Here is a 23,197-nt window from a genome sequence, read left to right as displayed (position 1 = left end):
GAGACAAGACAAATTAACCAAAGGACTCTGAAAGATAGGTAGTTGTGCTTTTTAATTGTGATTTCATCCATGTTTTCTTTGATATTGATTTTCTTAGGACTTCATCCATGTTTTGACAGCATTTGATTTTCTTTTTTGCAGAAAAGAAAGAGGGGAACGAGCAACAATTTGAAGGTTGTACATTCAGGAACTACAGAATTCAAAATAGCTAGTAATAAGAGGGATTTGTTTTTGGGATTTTCTGAGCACCAAGAGCGGCTACGCAAGAAGCTTGCACTTGAGGAGGGAAGGATATTTGCAGCTAATGAACAACTTTCTTAACTATTTGTCCTTCAGATTTTACTGTTTTTTTTCTTATATGTAAATATAAATAATATAAGGTTATGCCATAGGGACATGGTCATTTTTACCCCTAACAATCTTAGAAGTAAATATAGACCATGTTTTTACGCCATACCCTTATACCATTTATATTTACATATTAGCAAAAAGAAACAGTAAAATCTTAACGACAAATAGTTAAGAAACTTGTTCATTAGCTGCAAATATCCTTCCCTCCTCAAGTGCAAACTTCTTGCGTAGCCGCTCTTGGTGCTCAGAAAATCCCAAAAACAAATCCCTCTTATTACTAGCTATTTTGAATTCTTTAGTTCCTGAATATACAACCTTCAAATTGTTGCTCGTTCCCCTCTTTGAGAATGAGGAGGATCTTCATAGGACTTCATCCAGCTAATGTTTGTCGGCAGTTTCATCATCCACCACCCTTTTCTTCTATGCCTTCTCACGTTCATTGTTGTTAAACCCATATTTATGCCTTCTTCCCTTCATGTCTTGTTTGATCACAACTTTAGCTGAATCTCCCATCTTCAGCATAGTTGAATCTCCTGTCTTATTGTCCAATGCCACATTTTGATGGCCTGTATCTCTTTTGTTCGTATGTTCTACTGCTTCAGCTTCACAATGCATAGAGCAATCAGAATTTTTGAGTCATCACCAAAGGCTTCTGCATCAGCGTTGACACTCTCCACCCTCTTTGGTTTATGCTTCTGTGTTTTCTTCCATGCTTCCTCCTTATAATTCTCAGATTTATTGGAGGTCCCACTAGAAGGATCAGCACCAATCCGTGCTTGTTCCTCCTCTACCAGCTCAATATCTTTCCTTTCACCTTTGCTTTTGAAAACTACACTGTAATTTACAAAACAAAAGTTGAAAGGAAAGATATTGACCTGATAGACAAGGAAGAAGCACAGATTGGTGGTGATCGTTCTAGTGCAACCTCGAATAAAGCTGAGATTTATAACGAGGAGGCACGAAAGAAAACACAGAAGCATAAACCAAAGAGGGTGGAGAGTGTCAATGCTGATGCAGAAGCCTTTGGTGATCACTCGGAAATTCTGATTGCTTTATGCATTCTGAAGCTGAAGCACTAGAACATACAAAGAAAAGAGATACAGGCCATCAAAATGTGGCATTGGACAATAAGATAGGAGATTCAACTATGCTGAAGATGGGAGATTCAGCTAAAGTTGTGATCAAACAAGACATGAAGGGAAGAGAGCATAAATATGGGTTTAACAACAATGAACGTGAGAAGCCAGAGAAGAAAAGGGTGGTGGATGATGAAATTGGCGACAAACATGAGCTGGATGAAGTCCTAAGGAGGCAAATTGAAACAAAAAACCGATGCCTCAATAAGAGAAAAATGTAGTTGTCACTTACTAGGTTTGGTGACCTCTGTCTCTGCAGAAAATTACATTAGCCGATGTTAATCAATTCTCCTTCATCATGATCATTTCGATTTGCATGAACGTCGTCAGCTTCTTCTTCTCCGACAACGTTACCAGTGATTTGAGCGGTCAAAGGACTAACATAGGTGTCCATGTATGAACCATCATCTTCTACATTAACACCAACTGTTTTGCCCTGCAGAACCACACACCACCTTTCATCACAAGGGTCTTGCACGTAAAATACTTGTCTAGCTTGTTCTGCCATGATGAAAGGGTCATTGTGGTAACCAAGTTTTTTTAGATCTACCAGGGTAAATCCTATATCATCGGTGCACACACCGGTGTTGCTGTCAACCCATTTACATTTGAAAACACATACTGTAAATTTCACATAATTAAGCTCCCAAATTTCATCAATGAACCCAAAGTACGGGATGGAAGCTACACAGGGATTGGCGTCATTGACACTTGCAAAGTGTTGAGATTCAGCCCTTAGGGTGACCCCGCTGTTCTGCATTGTACTTTTGTCATCTTGTGCTTTTGTGTAAAATGAATACCTGTTTATGTCGTATCCTTGCCAGGTTATAACATTTCTTTTAGGCCCATCTACTAGTTTTCTTAATGTTTCTAAAGCATTCTCATCTGCAAAGATTGTATCTTTAAACCAATCACAGAAAGTTTTGTTATGCTTTTTCAACGCCCAATTCTTTGACATTTTCGGATTATTCTGTTTGACTAAAGCTTCATGCTTAACTATGTATGGCAAAACTTCATTACTATTGTTCAAGACATACAAGTGAGCTTGTAACAAATCTTCTACACTTGGAGTGATCACCTGTAGTCCTCTTGAACCCTTACCACCCACTCTGTCATCATGCCGACACTCAGGAAGCCCAACAGCTTTAGCCTTCTCTAAGTATTCTGAACAAAATTCAATGGCTTCTTCTGCAATGTACCTCTCAACAATAGATGCTTCCGGACGATATAGATTCTTTGTATACCCTTTTAAGATCTTCATGTATCGCTCAACCGGGTACATCCACCATAGATAAACAGGACCACAACATTTGATTTCTTTGACCAGATGCACAATCAAGTGAATCATGATGTCAAAGAAAGCAGGGGGAAAATACATCTCCAACTGGCACAGTATAATTGCGGCCTCATTTTCCAACTCATCAAACATTACTGGATCAATCACTTTGCTAATTATAGCATGGAAGAAAAAGCACAGGCGAGTTATCGTGAACCTGACTTTGTTTGGCAAGATGTCTCGTATAGCCACGGCTAACAATTGTTGCATGAGCACGTGACAATCGTGAGACTTTAACCCTACAAGCTTAAGCTCCTTCAACTGCACAAGGCTCTTAATATTTGAAGAGTATCCTTGTGGAACCTTCACCCGACGAAGACACTGACAAAAACTTATCTTCTCCTTCTTGGACAAAGTATGGCAGGCTGGGGGCAAGTAAATTTTCTTCCCATCAGACCTTGGATGCAACTGTGATCTTATACCCATATCAGCTAGATCTTGACGGGTATTCAAGCCATCCTTCGTCTTGCCTTGAATGTTAAGGAGCATCCCAATCACACTGTCACAAACATTTTTCTCCACATGCATAACATCAATACAATGTCTAACGTCAAGATCACACCAGTACGGAAGATCAAAGAAAATGGACCTTTTCTTCCATATGCAACTCTGACTTTTATCCTTCTTTTGGGTCTTCCCAAATACAGTGTTCAGGTGTTGAACCCGCTGATATACCTGCTCACCAGTGAACGGTATCGGCGCAATATCATGCTCTTGACTTCCATTAAAAGCTTTTCTCAGTCGTCTGTAAGGATGATTGGGTGTTAGAAAGCGGCGATGCCTACTGTAGACTGTTTTTCTCCCATGTTTCAGTTGTGTGTAACTTGTATTTTCTTCACAGATGGGGCATGCATGATGACCCTTAACACTGTAACCGCTGAGATTCCCATATGCTGGGAAGTCATTAATGGTACAAAAAAGCATTGCACGCATTTCAAACGTCTCCTTGCGAAACGCATCAAACACTACAACCCCCTCGTCCCACAACTTTCTCAGATCTTTAACCAACGGACTTAGATAAACATCAATGTCATTTCCTGGCTGTCTTGGGCCCGATATCATCATAGACAACATCATGTATTTTCGCTTCATGCACAACCAAGGAGGCAAATTGTAAATTACTAGCAGAACTAGCCATGAACTGTGTTGAGTGCTTAAGGTGCCATATGGATTCATTCCATCACTGGCTAGTCCAAGTCTAAGATTTCTTGGCTCATTCCCAAAATTCAGATACAAACCATCAATCTTCTTCCACTGGGAGCAATCAGCCGGATGACGGACCATTCCATCAGAAATCCTTCCATTTGCATGCCATGTAAGGTCTTTTGCGTTGTCCTCGTTAGCAAATAGACGCTTAAACCTTGGAATGATTGGAAGATACCACAAAACCTTCGTTGGGGGGCCCTTGATGCAATCCTACTCCGCAAGGGCATTGGATAGAAAAACTCCAAGTAGATTGGGCCAGAGATGCAAGAGAAGGCCCTAGGGTTCTTATGAGCCTTAGGGTAGATTTCGGGCCCATGGGCTAAGTACGAGCCCGCTTATCTTTGTAAATATTAGATTAAGGTTTCATTATTTTTGGGCCTTGTATTTAGGGCTCCATAATGTAGGTAGGGTACCCTAGAAATATAGGATTTTTCAGCCCTTGTATTTTAGGGCACCTAGACTAGTTTTTGTATTAGGGGTAGTTTTGTAATTTCACATGCACTAAGTGGATATTTGATGTGTGTGGTTGGAAATAAATTTAATTGAATTGGTAGAAGCCCAATCCAATTAAATTTTAGAGGGGGAGGTGAGCATTTGCTTACTACACCCCATTGCCACATCATATAGTCACACTTTGTGCATGTCCTTCATGCTTTTCATGCCTCATGACACCTAAGCACACTTAGTGGAGAATCTTGGAATTGATCTTGGATTAGTGGGCTGAACCATAACTAAAATTCACTAATCATAATTAGTGAAATTTTGGCTCCAAAGTTTGGCTCCACAAATTCAATTTCAAATTCAAGTGAAATTTGAATTTCCCTCCAATTTTGTGTGACACTTAGGCTATAAATAGAGGTCATGTGTGTGCATTTTTTTCAACTTTGATGATTTGAATATTAAACTTCAGATTTCAAAGCTCATTTAGAGCACAAAATTTCGTGCTCTTCTCTCCCTCTCCCTTCATTCATCTCCTTCTTCCTCCAAGCTCTTATCCATGGCCTCCTATGGTGGTGAGCTTCTTCTAGACTCATCTTCTCCTTGAAGTGGCGTCTCCTCTCTCTTTCCCTTTCTCCATTCCGCTGCCATTCATCTTCCAAGAAGCAAAGGAATCCATTGATGAAGAAGATCCTAGGCTTACAAGCTCTAATGGAGCTGCATCAGCCCTTGTTGGACTTTTCATCAGAATTGCTTTCCTCTTCATCCTTCACTTTGTACCGTGAAGTCCCACAGATAGGGCATTTGGACATTTCTTGGAATTCATGCCTGTAGAGTATGCAATCATTGGGGCAAGCATGAATCTTCTGATACTCCATACCCATGGGACACAATATCTTCTTCGCCTTATAGTAACTTTTAGGCAGCGTGTTGTCCTCTGGAAGCAGATTGTGCACTACCTCAAGCAGTGAGGTGAAACTTTTGTCACTCCACCCATACCTGGCCTTCACATTAACCAGACTTAACACTGCAGACAACAGGGTTAAGGAATTCTTGCACCCTATATACAAAGGCTTCTTTGAATCACTCTGCAATCCTTCATACACAGGGGCGTGTGCTTGTTGAAAACACTCTTGTCCAAGGTCACGAATCATGTCTTCCAAGCGATCTCCCATTTCTACATCAAACGGTTCAGATTGGGACCCAGTATGCATGTCAGTCACTTCACCATGCCATATCCACGTCGTGTAATTCTTCTTCATCCCATCACACAATAGATGGTCCCGTATGTCGTCAAGTAGTTGTCGTCTTCCATTCAAACAGTTGATGCAAGGACAATAATATTTTCCTTCTTCATTCGGTCGACCTCTTTCTGAAGCAAATTGCAAGAACTGTTTGACGCCATCCTCATATTCTGGGCTCATACGACTTGCATTCATCCAACTTCGATCCATCTAAGCAATTCTATGCATGAAAATCTCACTTTTTTATTTATAGGTGTGGCCCTATCCCATTTAGGAAAACTGTCTTTTATGTTAGCTTCAATCGTCAAGGTTACCATTATTTACAAAAATTTGACTAAATTTTGGCAGCATTTCGCATTGGTCTCCAAGTACACGACATGACATCGGTCAAATGAATTTCCCGATAATCAAGTATGCACTCGGAGAACAACTTGAAATGCATTGAACCGAAATTTAATCAAATTAATGAAAATAATAATAACCTTCACGAATGAATCTAACATAAAAATACCAGTCTCCCCAAACTATCCAAACGGACAATTCAAGACTAAATACAATGACTAATGCAAACTGTCCGCAAGAGTCATTGCATTCAGTCTCAAACGGGAATCTAAGGTTCACTCATCATGAACAACAGTTGTTTATATAGCAAATTACAATGATCACATACAAGAACATACAAAAGGTAAAATTCAATTACAGGCAAATATAGACATCAACAGTTGTTTATGTATCTAATTTAAAATGCTGGGTTTGAAGGGTGCTTATGCTTTATTATTGTCGTTGGGTATATGTCTGTGTGTGTGTGTGTGTGTGTGTGTGTGTGGCTGTTTATGGTTATGTGTGTGTGTGTGTTTGTGTGTGTGTGTGTGTGTGTGTGTGTGTGTGTGTGTGTGTGTGTGTGTGTGTGTTTGTGTGTGTGTGTGTGTGTGTCTGTTTGTGGTTGGAGCTGTGTGTGCGTTTGTGGTTTTGTGTGTGTGTGTGTGTGGCTGTGTGTGTGTGTGTGTGTGGCTGTGTGTGTGTGTGTGTGTGGCTGTGTGGTTATGTATGTGTATGTGTGTGTATGTGTCTGTGGCTGTGTGTGTGGTTATGTATGTGTATGTGTCTGTGGGTCTGTGTGTGTGTGTGGCTGTGTGTGGGTCTGTGGGTGTGTGTGTGTGTGTCTGTGTGTGTGTGGCTTTGTGTGTGTGGGTCTATGGCTGTGTGTGTGTGGGGGTCTGTGTGTGTGTGTGTGTGTGTGTGTGTGTGTGTGGTTATGTATGTGTATGTGTCTGTGGCTGTGTGTGTGTGTGTGTGTGGTTATGTATGTGTATGTGTGTGTGGGTGTGTGCCTGTGTGTGTGGTTGTGTGTGTGTGTGTGTGTGTGTGGGTCTATGGGTGTGTGTGTGTGTGTGTGGTTGTGTGTATGTGTGTGTGTGTGTGTGTGTGTGTGTGTGTGTGTGTGTGTGTGTGTGTGTGTGTGTGTGTGTGTGCGTGTGTGTGTGTGGTTGTGTGTGTGTGTGTGTGTGTGTGTGTGTGTGTGTGTGGTTATGTGTGTGTCTTATTTCTGTAATTAGGATTTCTTAATTATCTGCTAATTAGGATTTCTTAATTATCATTTCTTGTTTTTATTAGATTAGGATTTCTTAATTTTTCTGCTATTTTTTCTTGTCTTATTTCTTTATTTTTATTATTATTTAGCCCCAATGCCTGGATAGGACTAGTAAGCAAGGCAAGGCAAAGAATGTGACTAACTGAGGGAGGCAGAATAGAATTGGAAAGGGGGGAGACAAACAACAAAACCCTCAGAGAGATGGTTGAATATTCTAAGGTGCTGATAGCTGAACAATATAGAGTAGGATCAGAAACATATTATGCACCTTGTCTTGGGAGTTTTTTTTATCTCCAATCATAGGACATGAGATGCCGTTAGAATTAGTCATATTGGATTTAGCAAGAAGATTGTAAATATATTGGCTCTAAGGCACAAGTAGAGAACCATCAGAAAGATGCTTTACTTCAATGCCTAAAAAGTAATGAAGATGGTCAAGCTGTTTTAGGGCCAAGACTGATTTCAATTGACTGATCAATTGTTGAATTAAAATAGGAGAGTTCCCTGTAAAAATAATATCATCAAAGTAGACCAAAATATTGTGCAGTAACAATGATTGCTATAATTATTAATAGTGTTTCTAATATTGTCACTTGCAGTTTATTCAGCATATTTGTGGTGCTTCTGCAGGGTTGCAGGGAAAAAGATGGCAGTGGTGGTGGTTTGCTCTTACTTACTCGATTTGGAAGCATAGGAACAACATTATTTTCTCCAATACGACATTATTTTCCCTACGCTGTATCAAATCTCTAACCAATAACAGCAACCTATCATCCTCTTGGGAAGTCATAAGGAGGAACGGTGGGAATTGAACTTTAAATGGAGGGGAAACTTATTTGATAATGAAGCTACAATGGCTGCTGAATTCCTAGAGGAAACAGTAGGGCTAGCAGTACAGCAACAAGGAGAAAACTGATGGGTTTGGAAGCAAGACTCGAGTGGAATCTATTCGACCAGAACTGCATATAAGTTTCTGCTGGGGGAAATAAGGGGGGAATCAGAGAATGGGACTTTCTCGCTTCTGTGGAGACTTAAAATACCACCTAAGGCAAAGGTATTTACATGGAGGCTCATCAAAGACCGTTTACCAACGAACATGAATTTAAGAGGAAGACAAGTGGAGATAGCTGATCCATTGTGCCCATTCTAGAACAATTTGGATGAAGATGCAACGCACCTTTTCTTCAACTGCAGCAAGGTACTTCCCTTGTGGTGGGAGACAGTCTCATGGGTCAAATCAGTGGGTGCTTTCCCAAAAGAACCGAAAGACCACTTCATGCATCATAGCAGATCGAATGCTACACGAACAAGGCTTTTTGTATCACTAGAAGGTAGATTTTTATTGAGGCTTTAGCAGATGTATTAGCCATAATATGGTTCCTAATTAAACTGTATTAGTTTTTTCTAAGGAACCATATGTATGGGATCCTATCTATGTACAAAGTACCTCTGGTACTTCATCAATATTTACATAATGAAATATTTATAGATTTTTGCCGATAAAAAAAACCATGCAGATGATAGCAACACACTAACAGTAGTACCAGATATCACATAGATAACAACATCAGACAATAATTCCAACCAAGAGGAAATCATGACTACAAATAGCAGAGGCAATAACAGACCAGAACGCAACACACACAGGCCCAAGTACCTCAGTGAGTTCGTATAAGGACCAGGGGAGCTGCAAGCCCGATAGCAGATTCTAGAATTCCTTCTACTTCGCGCTTAAAGCTTTTTCCACGTTTTACTTGATACCTATGTGGTTATGAAATTTCAAAATTTTGTTATAACAACTTAGCAAAATATCTTGTATGAAATGGCTATAAAAAGGGGTAATGATGAAATAAAAAGATACGAGAATTATTCCCTGCAATTTAGCTTTTCTTTTATTCCAGTTAGCTATCAACTGGTCCGACCTTAGTTTTTCTTTTATTCCAGTTAGCTATCAACAGACTAATAGGAAAGAACAAAATACTAAACATTTATTTAATTAAATTTAATAAAAAATTTACTTCAATCACATTATTTAACAAAATACTTGCAAGGTATGGGTGTCTTCTAAGAGCTGGAGTGTTTGGCAGCCTATTATAGGGAAGTTTGAAGCCAAGTTTTCAAAATGGAAACAAATAAGTCTATCTATGGGGGGCAGAATCACTCTCATTAATTCAGTTTTATCAACAAAGTGTACCATAATTCTATTTATCAACAGCATTTTTTGATTAGGGTAGCAGTGTAGGGTTATTGTATTCTATTTAGATTGGCACGTGATTCGTAGGACCTATGGTTCTGCTAGTCTGCTGGTTTCTACCTTGTATATTTAGTACCTCTGATACTCACAGTTATTAATACAAATTATAATTTTGCTAATAAGAAAAAAAGATAATACAAGAGAGAGAGAAGGGCAGTGGCAGTCACAACATATATAGTGATGAGAATCATGAAACTGGCCAAATACAGGTTAAAGGCCCAAGTGGAGAAGGACGCAGGCCCAAGTGGAGAAGGACAAAGCCCCCGAGTGGAGAAGGATGAAGGCCCAAGTGGAGAAGGATGAAGGCCCAGAGGCAGAGACACTATTAAGACTATTAATTGTTGCTGAAGGCCCAAACTAATTTGAAGGCTCAAGTTAAATAAGTTTTTAGTTATAATTTATTTTTATTGTAATTTTGGCCCAAACTGTTTAGAAGGCCCATGTCTATTTTTATCTATTTGTTTAGATACACTATAAGTATTTGTTTTTGTTTTCAATAAAAAGGACTTTTGGCATTTTGATAATTTTGGGTGAGAGTTTCTCTCCGGGTTCCTTGTTGAACCAATTATCAGACTTATCAAGGTAATCCTTGTGGCGTCTACCCTGACTTATCTTCCTTCATTGGAAGTGGCGTCTACCCTGACTTATCTTCCTTCACTGGAAGTGGCGTCTACCCAGACTTATCTTCCTTCACCGGAAGTGGCGTCTACCCTGACTTATCTTCCTTCATTGGAAGTGGCGTCTACCCTGACTTATCTTCCTTCACCGAAAGTGGCGTCTACCCTGACTTATCTTCCTTCACCGGAAGTGGCGTCTACCCTGACTTATCTTCCTTCACTGGAAGTGGCGTCATCCAAAACCTCCGTAGCCTGTATCAAACGATCCGCTCCTACTCAGGTTCACATCATCTGGTATCAGAGCTTCGGCTCTTGATACAGGTTCTATCCTATCCTATTATTTTCCTTTGTAATTTGTCCAGGTTCGTGTTTTGTCCTTGTTCTGTTATTTGTTTTCTTGTTTGCGTCTTGTTGCGTTGTTGTTTGTGTCTTTGTTTCGTTCTTGTTCTTGTTCTTGTTTCTTGTGTCTTTCAGACTTTGTGTAAAAAAAAAATATTTGAGTTTTATTTCAAGTTAAAAAAAGAGTTGCAGAAATTTAAAAAAAAAAAAAAGAAAACAAAAAGAAAAGAAAAGAAAGTGGGGTGTTTGATCTTTGAACACGAAATTGAGGAAGTTAGAGGCTTTTTTTTGGCAGAAAATCGTGTACCAAATCCCCTTATCTAGATTCTCCTCTGAATTCTGAGCATTTTGATATATAGTGGGCCTCAAACGGACAACCGTAGCAAAAGTTATGAGCATTTGAAGTTTACTTGTCATATCTGTTATCTTATCTGCTATCCTATCTATTATCTTATTTGTTATCATATCTGTTATCCAAATTAAATCTAATTTGTTATCCAAATCTGATCTGTTATCCAAATCAAATCGAATCAAAATTTGTTATCCAAATCAAATCAAGTCTAATCTGTTATCCAAATCAAATCTAAATCCAAATCAAGTCTAATCTGTTAACCAAAATCAAATCTGATTTGTTATCCAAATTAAATCTGCTACACAGTCTGTGATAATTAAATTGTCTTTCCTGTTATATACCTTGTGTGTCTAATTTGATTCATCCAGGAACTTAAGAGGGAGTGAGTGGTAAAAGGCAAGAGTGAAAACATCACACAAAAGCCTATATTTGAGAGCATCAAACACGAGTGAACTACCATCAAAGAGAGAAACACGTGAGTAGAGTGTGGTGAGGTCCTGAATTTTTTTTTTAATTTACTGCAAAATTCTTTGTTCCTTAATCATGGCAAGAGCTGGTGACAATGGTGGTGTATATCATCAACTGGACGAATCTCAGCGCTTATTTCTGGACGCATGGACTACACAAATGCAACGTTTGTTGAACCGTAACAAAGAAGAGCCCTACAGACGAATAGCCAAATCTTCCTCGTTTACTCTTAAGCCTCTATCCCCTAGAGAAGTGTGTGATGACCAAATCAGAATGAGAGAAAAGAGAGAACAAGAGAAAGAAAATAGTGAGGCACCACAAAGGAATATGAAAAAGAAGAGTGATACACCCGAGGAAAAGAGTGATACACAAGAGAGAGAGAGTGATAATTCTAATCAGTTAACTATTTATGTTTCTCCTAGTGTTCAACCCTTATTGCAGGAATTTAAAGATGTCTTTCCCAAGGAGATTCCTCATGGACTGCCACCTTCAAGAAGCATAGAACATCAAGTTGATCTCCTTCTAGAAGCTTCATTGCCTAACAAGCCAACTTACAACAGCAAGCCCCAAGAGACTCAGCATAAGGATGCACAGGTCAAAGTTGAGTATGTGAAAAGATTGTATGACCAAGTGAAGGTGCAAATTGCAAAGAAGAATGAAAGCTATGCCAAGCAAGCCCACAAGAAAAGGAAGGAAGTGGTACTTGAACCCGGTGATGATCCTGAACATTTGAGGACAAATGTTTTCCAAGAAGGAGGGAATGATGAGAATCATGAAACTGGCCAAATACAGGTTAAAGGCCCAAGTGGAGAAGGACGAAGGCCCAAGTGGAGAAGGACAAAGCCCCTGAGTGGAGAAGGATGAAGGCCCAAGTGGAGAAGGATGAAGGCCCAGAGGCAGAGACACTATTAAGACTATTAATTGTTGCTGAAGGCCCAAACTAATTTGAAGGCTCAAGTTAAATAAGTTTTTAGTTATAATTTATTTTTATTGTAATTTTGGCCCAAACTGTTTAGAAGGCCCATGTCTATTTTTATCTATTTGTTTAGATACACTATAAGTATTTGTTTTTGTTTTCAATAAAAAGGACTTTTGGCATTTTGATAATTTTGGGTGAGAGTTTCTCTCCGGGTTCCTTGTTGAACCAATTATCAGACTTATCAAGGTAATCCTTGTGGCGTCTACCCTGACTTATCTTCCTTCAATGGAAGTGGCGTCTACCCTAACTTATCTTCCTTCACTGGAAGTGGCGTCTACCCAGACTTATCTTCCTTCACCGGAAGTGGCGTCTACCCTGACTTATCTTCCTTCACTGGAAGTGGCGTCTACCCTGACTTATCTTCCTTCACTGGAAGTGGCGTCATCCAAAACCTCCGTAGCCTGTATCAAACGATCCGCTCCTACTCAGGTTCACATCATATAGAGAGAAGGGCAGCAGATAAAATTACAAAAACATTCAACACTAACAATGAACAAGTTCTGAGAGTTTAAATCACAGTAAATACTTCAAAAATATCAGTCCAATGAAAGAAAGGTCATGTAGACAGCCATAGCTTAAGTTACAAATATACCAGTAATGTATACAACAACAATTTCAAATTAGTTTTTGAATCAAAGATATAAATACCTGACTTTGAGGCTTCAAAGATATAATCAAAGCGCTTCCACAGCAACGCCAATTAGCAGTAGTAAATGATAGCCCTAAAAAAATCATACAGAAATTAGCCACAGTGTGCTTAAAGCCTTTTATCAACAATATGACTGTCACTTCATGGTGATACATTGACTCTCAAAAGACATTATACTGAGAGTGTATTTAAAGCCTTTTTCAGTCATTCTATCAAACAGCTCATGGACAATTTTTTAAGAATACATATCATACATTGACTCTTTAACATAGTTGGGGAAGGCATCACAGGCCTAATGAGGGAAGCAGTCCGGAAGAATTTTTATAGTAGCTACAGGGTTGGAATGAAAAATGAACCCACAAGCATTCTGCAGTATGCAGATGATACTGTTTTTGTGGGTGAGGCTACATGGGACAATGTCTTGGTGTTGAAGGCCATGCTAAGAGGTTATGAAATGGTCTCGGGCTTGAAGATTAACTATGCTAAGAGTCAGTTTGGTGTTATAGGGGGTGTTGTTACTTGGACCAATGAAGCAGCTCAAACCCTGAATTGTAGACAATTGGAAACCCCATTCACCTACTTGGGTATTCCAATTGGGGCTAAACCTTCCAGCAGTGTTGTGTGGGAGCCTTTAATCAAAAAATGTGAGTCTAAACTATCTAAGTGGGCCCAGAAAAACATATCACTGGGAGGAAAGATAACTCTAATCAATTCTGTTCTCAATGCTGTACCAATTTATTTATTATCCTTCTTCAAGATTCCACAAAGGGTAGTAAATAAACTGGTAGCCTTGCAAAGGAACTTTCTATGGGGGGGGGGGGGGGGGGGACCAAGACCATAGGAAAATTTCTTGGGTAAAATGGGAGACTGTATGCCTGCCCAAGTCTGAGGGGGGTCTAGGGATTAAAGATATCTCTAAATTTAATATAGGTTTGCTGGGAAAGTGGATATGGGCCTTAGCTTATCATCTGCAACAACCTTGGGCCAGGATTATCAATTCCAAGTATGGAGCCAAGTCTGATTTTCAGTCAGCTCGTGTTCAAGGGGGGGCATTCATACTGGTGGAAGGACCTAAGAAAGCTTTATCACCAGTCTGATCAAAGCATTTTTCAACAATGCATGAGCTGGAAGGTTGGGTGTGGGGATAAAGTCAGCTTTTGGAAAGATAAATGGTTAGGGGAAGGTCCTACTCTTCAACAGAAATACAATCAGATGTTTCTCATTAATAGACAGCAACCCGACCTTATTTCAATGATGGGAAATTTCTCTCAAGATAACTGGAGATGGGACTTGAAATGGAGGAGGAATCTGTTTGATCATGAAAGTGATCTAGCTGTCAATTTTATGGAAGAAATCAGCTCTATACATATTCAGAGGCATGTTAAGGACATCATGACTTGGAAAGCTGATCCTAGTGGTGTTTATTCCACAAAGTCAGCCTACAAATAAATGATAACCCCCTCTACTCCAGCCTCTGAACTGAGATCCTCAACATTACTATGGAAATTGAAAATTCCCCCAAAAGCTACAGTTTTCACTTGGAGGCTTCTTAAAGACAGGCTCCCTACAAGATCTAATCTCATAAGAGGAAATGTGATCATCCAGGACACTGTTTGTCCCCTCTATGGCCTAGAACAGGAGGAGGTGGGTCATCTATTTTTTAACTGTAAAAGGATAGTAGGCATGTGGTGGGAGTCGATGACATGGGTATAGGCTCAGGGAACTCTCCCAGCTTCTCCAATGGATCATTTTCCTGTGGTGGGTTTTTAGAGGGCAGCACCAGAGGTGCTTTGTAACATCTTTTTCCAGTACCTCTTGTACTGTTTTTTACTATATTAATACATATATTAATTTGCCTTCCAAAAAAAAACATATCATACTTCTATCCAGTCAAACTAAAGCAATAACTAATTAATTCAATTAAACAGGGACCAATTTAGATGTCAATCATTAAAGGTAGATGATGGCATTCAAAGAATGATGCAAACCTTTCTATTTCTTTTTTTTACACATTTAAAACTCAAACATATAAAATAAAAAATATATAACAAACTAACAAAGATAAAGACAAAAAAAAAAGGAAATATACACTCACCTCAGTTGGTGCTGCTGCCCATCATTTCACTCTCACAACAAATAGGAATCATGTACCTGCATGGAAGAAATAATCACACAACACACAATGATCAGAATAAGCAAATGCATATAATTAAGCATGATACAATATCAATATTGATGGAAGTAACAATGACTTGTCAAAAATTTGGATGAAATTCAAAATGTAAATCAAAGCTTTGTCCCTGAAACCCTCTATGTAAATCAAAGCTTTGTCCCTGAAACCCTCTATGTAAATTTGACAGCCTCGTCTCTCCTTTCCTGAAAACCCACTAAAAACTGCCTAACCCCCCTGCTGTTACTCCATAATTTATTTTGCAATAACTGCTTAAGGCAGTTACATATAGTCCTAAATCACTACAGATTCAGTTACGATTAACCCTTTGTGCCTAACTAGGGTTTCGAAACATCACAACAGAGATAGACCATTGAAGAATGGATTTTCATCATTAACATACAACAGAGACATACCTTCGATGGAAGCGCAGACACGAACTCCACGAACGCCAACTCGACAATGTGGTTGCAGTGACGGAAGCGCGGCCCAGTTTGTGACAAACACGAACTCAGGCAGAAGGAGAAACACACCCTGGGAGTACCCTTTCCGGGACTCTTTCCTTTCCTACTTTTCTTCGACCTGCGAAAGTGAGCAAATGTTAAAACGACGAACGCCTAATGTTAAAACGAAAGGACGTACCTCAATGGATAAGACGATCTCCACAAACACGATCTCCACAATGTGGTTGCAGTCACAGAAGCACAGGCGACTTTGACACAAGGAGAAAGAAGAAGAACGATAGGGTTCAAGCGCAAGGAGAAAGAAGAAGAACGATAGGGTTCAAGCGCGCGGGTTGTGCAATTTCAGAACTTTAATATATAATGATAACAACATCGGTTTTTTAAAAATAACCGATGTTAACATCAACTACGTAACATCGGTTATAATAAAACCGATGTTAACATCGACTCGATAACATCGGTTTTTACAAAACCGATGTTAACAAAGGCATACTAACATCGATTTTGGAAAAACCGATGTTAACTAAGTCTACTTATTTACAAAAATGCCACCGCGCTTTCGTTAACATCGGTTTTAGCTATAACCGATGTTAATTGGGCGATGTTGAAAGATTTTTTTTTTAGTAGTGCCTCCTTAAGACAATCATAAATAAATTAGTACCTGTCCTTAAATACACAGGTGGGGTGAAGGCTAAATTTGTACTATAGCTTCTGCCATCTCTGCTGTTTTTCATGAGTCCAAAACAAGAGAGCCTAGGGTTTCCATCCTATCAACCATTGGATTCCATACCATGTAAACAATAGTTAATAAAACATAACGATTTAAGTGCGGCATAAGTCGGCCTGGTCATAAAAGCTTGAGTACCTGATGAAATAAAACTCTATAAGCATTAAGATCATAATACAATGCCCTTCCTTTACAGCTGCAGTACTCCAATGCTTGTGCTAAATACAAGGTCACTCTCAACCCCAATGCCCATTTCATTGGTTGGCTCTTATTTTACATGTACGTGACTAATTTGTATATTTTATATTTTGTAGTGGTTTGGTGATGACACATCATTAGACATCGAGATCATAACAAAAATTTGCAAGAAATGGGTGGCAAATTTTTTAAAAGTTAAAAACATCCGATCTAGAAAGGTTTGGATGTCATAGGACGAACCACTATGTTGTATTTGATGTTTACTGTAAACATTATAAATAAGTTTGTACAATTATTGACAATTATTTGAGAATAAATATACATATTTTTTATTTCATTTTCTCTGCACCAAAGCCCTTGGACAATGCATTGTATTCTCAATGGCTAGTTGCATCGACAAGATTAGTGTTTTTTGTGTAACCAAGCTGCCCATTTTGCAGGTCATTGTCAAGTTGAGGATATTCATAGTCCTGATGATAGCCCAATTCACATCAACAAATATGACGCTCGACAACTACACTTATGTATGTTGATATGAAGCTTTTATTTTTTTAATTTTGTTTATTAGCATTTTTTAAAGTAATTAATACTATTAATTATTTCTTAACATGTACTTGCTGCGTCAAAATTACAAATCCAAATGGGAGGGTGGAGCCATGTCTAAGCGCTTCTAAGTTCAGCAAGTGTGTCATTATTGGAAAGAGGTACATGCTTGTCTAAGCGATTCTAAGTTCAGTAAATGATATATGGGTATCTTAGTGGCATTTGTGCAAATATAACTAATCTGGTGTTTATTGAGGTTAGCGACTATATAGGCGAATATGATGTCACTCTTGATGTGTGTTTGTCATCAACAAATCAACAGTCCTATGAGCTGAATCGACTGGTAAGCTTATTTTGTTTGTTTTTTCTCACAGTTGTTGTTCTTCTATTCATTTTCTTTTATTTGCCTTCTTCTATTATGTACCAAGAGACACGGAAGATGGATCTTTGTTTGAATGATAAAGCAGTCACATACTTAAACAGGAAAGATGTGCAAGAGGCTCTCCATGCTAAGGTTGTTGGAGTCTGGAAATGGTCAACTTTTAGCAGGTTAAGTCTTATTTATTGCTTCAAAGATGACACAAATGAGTGCATTTAGATTTACAAATGCAGATATATAAAATTTCGAGGTAAAATTATTAATATGGTCTAGTTTTAAGTTTTAGTTTGTCTTATATATATATGAAAATTGTATGTTTTAATCCGCAACAGGTTTGTAACATTAATGATGGAGACTGATCATCAAACTTATCTTTTATGTATGTATAAGGACTAAAACTGACAGTTTTAGTATTATATAGGGAGTAAAATTTAAAATGAGAACAGTTGCGGGAGTCAAATGAATAGATTAATCAAACTTCTATAGATGTTTTTCTATATTAGTTTAGGGTCCTTATTCTTCATGCTTTAAATATATTTCTTGGTCTAACATTTGCAGCATCTTGCATCCACTTAACCATTTTGGAAATGAACCTTTGATCTGACCATTTGCCAGCAAAAAAACCTTGAGATTACTGAATCCAAGATTTTGACCCTGTGGTTGTGGCATTTCTTCATTACGGAAGTTATTTGTTAGTGCTACAAAACTTAAATTCCTGCACTGACTTAAAACCTCTAGGATTGCTGATAAATTATGCAGTCTAGCTCTTGCAAGGTAGAATTCAGCTAAGGACTGAAGATTATTGTTATTAACAGGAATCCCACAATTGAAATGGTTACCGGTATCATCAATTGCTTCCAATCTTGAGCAATTCCATAGACTACCATGAGTTGGACAACGGAATTGATTAGAACCAAGACCAATGATGGTTAGATTTTTCATTGCAGAACAATTCAAATTAATTGAACCACCCAAAGAGTTGTTGATCATATTAAGCATTTACATTTGAAGAGATGGGGAATTCACAAGTGATGCAGGCAATTGACCGGCAAATTTATTTTACTCGGTAGAGAAAAACTTAAGCCTTCTTAGGCTCCCAAAGATGTTAGGAAGAATTCCATAAAATTCATTACTGGAGATGTCAAAATCCACTAGCTTTGAAATCTTACCAAGTCCCTCACTTAGTGACCCAGATAGCTTATTATCCTACGGGTATAGTTCATTCAAATTTTGTAGCAAACAGATGCTTTCTGGAAGGTTTACTGACAAATCATTTCCATTAATGGACAGATGTTTCAGAGAGGAACAATTACCCAAATTTCCTGGAATCTCACCAGAAAAGAAGTTATTAGATAGTTTAAATACCTGGAGCCGAGGTAAAGAGGAACAGATAGTTGTATTTATAGGACCTTCAAAATGATTATTGCTGAAGTCCATGACCTCCAAGTGTTGAAGAAGAAACAAGTTGTCTGGAAGAGAGCCAGTGAAGAAATTATGAGAATGGTTCAAGACTCTTAGTTGATCCAAACCAGCTAAGGATTCACAGATTTTCCTAGCAAGTCTTTTGCTTCCTAGTTCCAATCAAACCACCCTTGTGCCTACACATGTGACACCAGACCAAGTGCAGTAATCTGCAAATGTGGAGCTGCTCCAGTCTGGAATAGCTGATTCTAAGCAACTAGAGAATCCAGTCAAGGCTTTCAGATCATTAGGACTACTTATAAAGTTCTGCGATTCAAGAGTACTAGTCCCAAAACTGATATATGGTATCAAAATGGCAGACAAAAGAAACTATGAAATCCCATTTGGTACCCAACTGGAAAATAAATGAAAATAGAGGATCAGCAAGATAGGGTAGAGAATCACATGCCAGTGGCTTATGTTAACAACAAATGATCTGGTATTTCAGTCTAAGAGAAAGAGCACACACAGATAGAACAACACAACAATTAATTGAACAAGGTTTTCTTTAGATAAATTGCAGTTTTACTTGATTCATCTGTGTGTTTGTGTGTCTAACTATTATTAGATCTATCATGACAGGTAAAAGCTATTGTTATGCATCCTTCCTGCTCTGGTTTTGGGACTGATGCTTCAAGACTAGACCATCTGCTCCCATCTAAAGAAGCAGGTTACATTTAGTTCTACGTTGTAGATTGTATCTACGCAGATATCAAATTCTGTGCACATAGGAAATGCTCATAAGTGTGTTTAAATTTACCAGTGGTAAAATGATTAGCTTATAATATTATCTCAAACATCAAATATCATACTTGGTCATATCATGTATCATCACTTAGTTTGAGCAATTAGCACATTTTTTTTCTCATAGAAACTACTTTCTTTTTATGCATGAGTTTAAAGTGCTTTTGTTTTGGAAGTACATGCTATTAACATTTGAGTCTAACAACTCATCTTTATCTACTTTTATTTGTGTTATTATTTAGATCACTATATATAATATATGTCATTCAAGTAATAAATTATATATATCCTACGAAACAACATTTTAGACCTTGAGGAAAGCAATTTCTGTTGCATTCTGCAAAGATCTGGGGATAAAACCTTCTGAGGTCTTTGATAAACTTCTGAAACATTGTTTTCTGCAGTCTGCACTAGAATATTTTCATTTATGGTTAATAGTAATATACATTTTTGATTCATATGTGCTAACTCTTCTTAAAAAATTGGCATCAAGTAGGTAAATGTGCTTAATCTGGTGCTACATGTTTTGAACAATGGTGGTGATCTGAGACAAATTAATTATACTCCAGTAGTGCTGATCCTAAAAATTAAAAATCCCTATCATGCTGTTGAAATGACTTATGACCAATAAACTTATGCAATGTTCTGTTCGAGAAAATTGCTAAATTCGATTGCAAATAGGCAAAAAAAAAAAGGCATTGCCAGATATTGTTATTATATTTTGATACAAAGCAATACATATTTTTCCAGTGGACTTATATTATTTTAAAGCAACTAAGTTATGACATTGTAAATGGTTAAGTTAGTTATCTGTTAGGACTACAAAGTCTGTTAGTTAGATATAAATCTTGTTGTATATAAATAACTCTCCATGTGTATTTCTAGTAAGCATCCATAAAATGAATTTAACTTTAATACCGTTAGAAGATGGAATACGTGAAGTATACGTGGTTACAGAAGGAGAGAAAGGTAGTTTGTCAGATATCCAATTACACAATTGAACTTTTAACCACATGCTATTAATGAAAATTTGAACTGATCTAAATAAACTCAGTAATACATCGCTTTATTACATGTCTTTCTAATGTTGAACTCCTTCACTCTTAGCGCCACTAGATTGATACATGGCAGGGTCATGAATTCATATCCATTGTGAGACTATGAAAATAGCCATCCAAAAGCGAAGGATATGGCGATGGTTATACGAAAACCAGCAACACCACCAAACCCAAATGGAAAACCAATGATCTCCAACTTCTGGTGATGAGGCCGAGCACACGTCTCATCTGACGGAGAAAGAACAAAGCCTGAAGTGTCATGACTATAGTAGAGATCCATCTTTCCTTGAAAGCTTGTAGGTGGAAAGGTATGAAACTGTCCCTTTTCTGGGATTTCCCCATCCATATATATATATGACACATCAAATGAGGATAAAAAAACTCAATTAAATTAATGATTGTGGTATTTCTCCCAATAGTTTGTTGTGAGACAAATCTAAAATCTCCATCATTACCATGCTTGATAGCTGCTAAGGAATTGTTGAGGTAAGCATGCCCATCCCTACTTCTATCAGTCTAACATGTTGAAATGTCGGAGCTTCGTGCATCAAGCAATCCTCTGGTTATATTTTATAAAAGAATCAGTTCTATTACAGAAAAGTAAAATTGCAAGGAATTTTCTTTCTTGTTTTATGCCAAGTCTGGTTGTAGTACAATTTAAACATTGCCACGTAAAGCTTTAGGCTTTTAGTTGAATGCTTGGACACTTAATTGTGTTGGAGCTAAATTCTGGTTATCAACAATTATGTGGTCTTTTATCTTGGTAGATTTAATGTTATTGAACTCTCAATGCATCACCTACAAGATCCTAAGTGATATCGTTTAAGAAGTTTGAGACATGAAAAAAGTGAAATAATTTGTACATTATGTGGTGGTTTACTTCCTATTTTTTGGCACAAGTATAAAACTGTAAATGTGAGAGAGGTAGGTTGTCTTTAACTAATTCGTTATTTGGGCAACTGATTTTTGCTGAACTTGAATAATTAAGTATGCCTCTATTTTGCTGTCTTTGTTTCTATGGTGGGTCCATATGTTGTGGTAATTTATAGAAGTTCAGGCACTGGATATGCCCAGGCTTTCACAAAAAATGCAGGGCTTGGCTGGAAACAAATCCAGTGAGCACTGCGTATTAGTAGGTTTGCATGTTGCGTGAATAGGGACCTCACTGGTTAGCAATTGAATGATAAAACATGCTTTATGAAGCAATTTTTCCCAAAGCTAAAATAGTCATGTTACTGAAATAGCATTAAAAACCAAATACAAACAATCACAAAAGATTTGAACAAGTGTCTAAAACACGTCATGTTTGATACAATAAGGAAATGTATTGAAAAGATTATTAGGTTTTTGCAAGTTTGATACCTTGGCATTCAATGTAAATTCAATTATGCTCAGAACACAGAAAATAAAATGTAATACAAATAAAATGTAGTATCACTAATTCCATTGTGTTACTTTGTGTCTATTCTCTTTACCTGAGGTTGATTGCTTTTACATTTTGATGTTAGGTTTGCAAGAGCTTATCATTTTTGTGGCCTTCTGTCCATGCAATCAGTGAACACAGTGAACACAGGTATTTGTCCAGCCATACTTGCTAATCCATTGAAGAAGTTGAATATTTATTTGCAGTGACTTTTTTTCATGAGTCCTGACTCTTGAGGATTTAGTCCATGACACTAGTATAAGTTATAGTGGAAATCTCAATTAACAGTTAAGGAAACATATAGGGATTGCAGAACATGCAATAAATTGAAGCCTTTTAGGAACAAAAGATTAATTCGTAATACTGGATTTAGGAACTACAGAGAGATGATGACTGGAACTTAGATTACTTGTTGTTTTTCATAAAAATTATAATTGCTGAAATAGAATCTCATAATGAGGTTCATTTTGTATTTTCGTAAATTTAGGTTGGTGTTACACCACAAGCACTTCGAGGAAGATTTATGTTGTGATTTTTGCTATTCCTAAAGTCGTGAACTCAAATCATATAGTTGTATTATAGCTATTATTCAAGTCCAATTCCTTAAATTTGGGGATTTAATTGCTTGGAGTGAGAAATAAAGTGCTTGTAGCTAGTTTTGAGACTTGGACCTCAAGCTTAATTATGCCTCACTTAACCACTAAGGCATTTTAGTTATGCTTACAATATTGAGATTTTATGTTTCTTTTATTTTCTACCTAGTACATGAGAATTGATTTGTATAAATCGATTGTGAAGTGAATGGATAGGGGCTTTTTGCTGGTTTTATCATTGAAGCGTGAGAATTGTCTCTATTAGGGTTCTTCCTTGAACCATTTGATCTTATCAAGAATTGCTCAATTCATGTGGCGATCCTCAAGACTTATCAGACATCATTGTTTGTGGCGCCGATCTTGTACTTCTTTTCGCATTTTTTGTGTCCTTGTTAATTTCCGCAATGCTAATTCTATTCGAATTTCTTATTTGCATATCTCTCATTTTAATTAACTTTTTTCAGTTTTTTTTTTTTT

At 37.7% G+C, this 23,197-nt stretch overlaps 1 long non-coding RNA gene and 1 pseudogene across 1 annotated transcript; both read right to left on the bottom strand.

Moving 5' to 3' along the window:
- Nucleotides 1-20,984, bottom strand: part of LOC114420603 — a 32,277-nt pseudogene extending 11,293 nt beyond the window's left edge.
- Nucleotides 12,959-15,576, bottom strand: LOC114417845. The gene is made up of 3 exons (XR_003667947.1): nt 15,547-15,576; nt 15,056-15,111; nt 12,959-13,033 (listed from the first exon to the last, which is right to left on the bottom strand). It is a non-coding gene; the product is annotated as an uncharacterized LOC114417845 (long non-coding RNA).
- Nucleotides 20,985-23,197: the final 2,213 nt, after the last annotated feature.

This window comes from Glycine soja, chromosome 7, assembly GCF_004193775.1.
Source record: "Glycine soja cultivar W05 chromosome 7, ASM419377v2, whole genome shotgun sequence".
Classification (NCBI taxonomy): Eukaryota; Viridiplantae; Streptophyta; class Magnoliopsida; order Fabales; family Fabaceae; genus Glycine; species Glycine soja.
The sequence above is the reverse complement of the archived record's forward strand: the minus strand, read 5'-3'. Positions and strand labels throughout refer to the sequence as shown.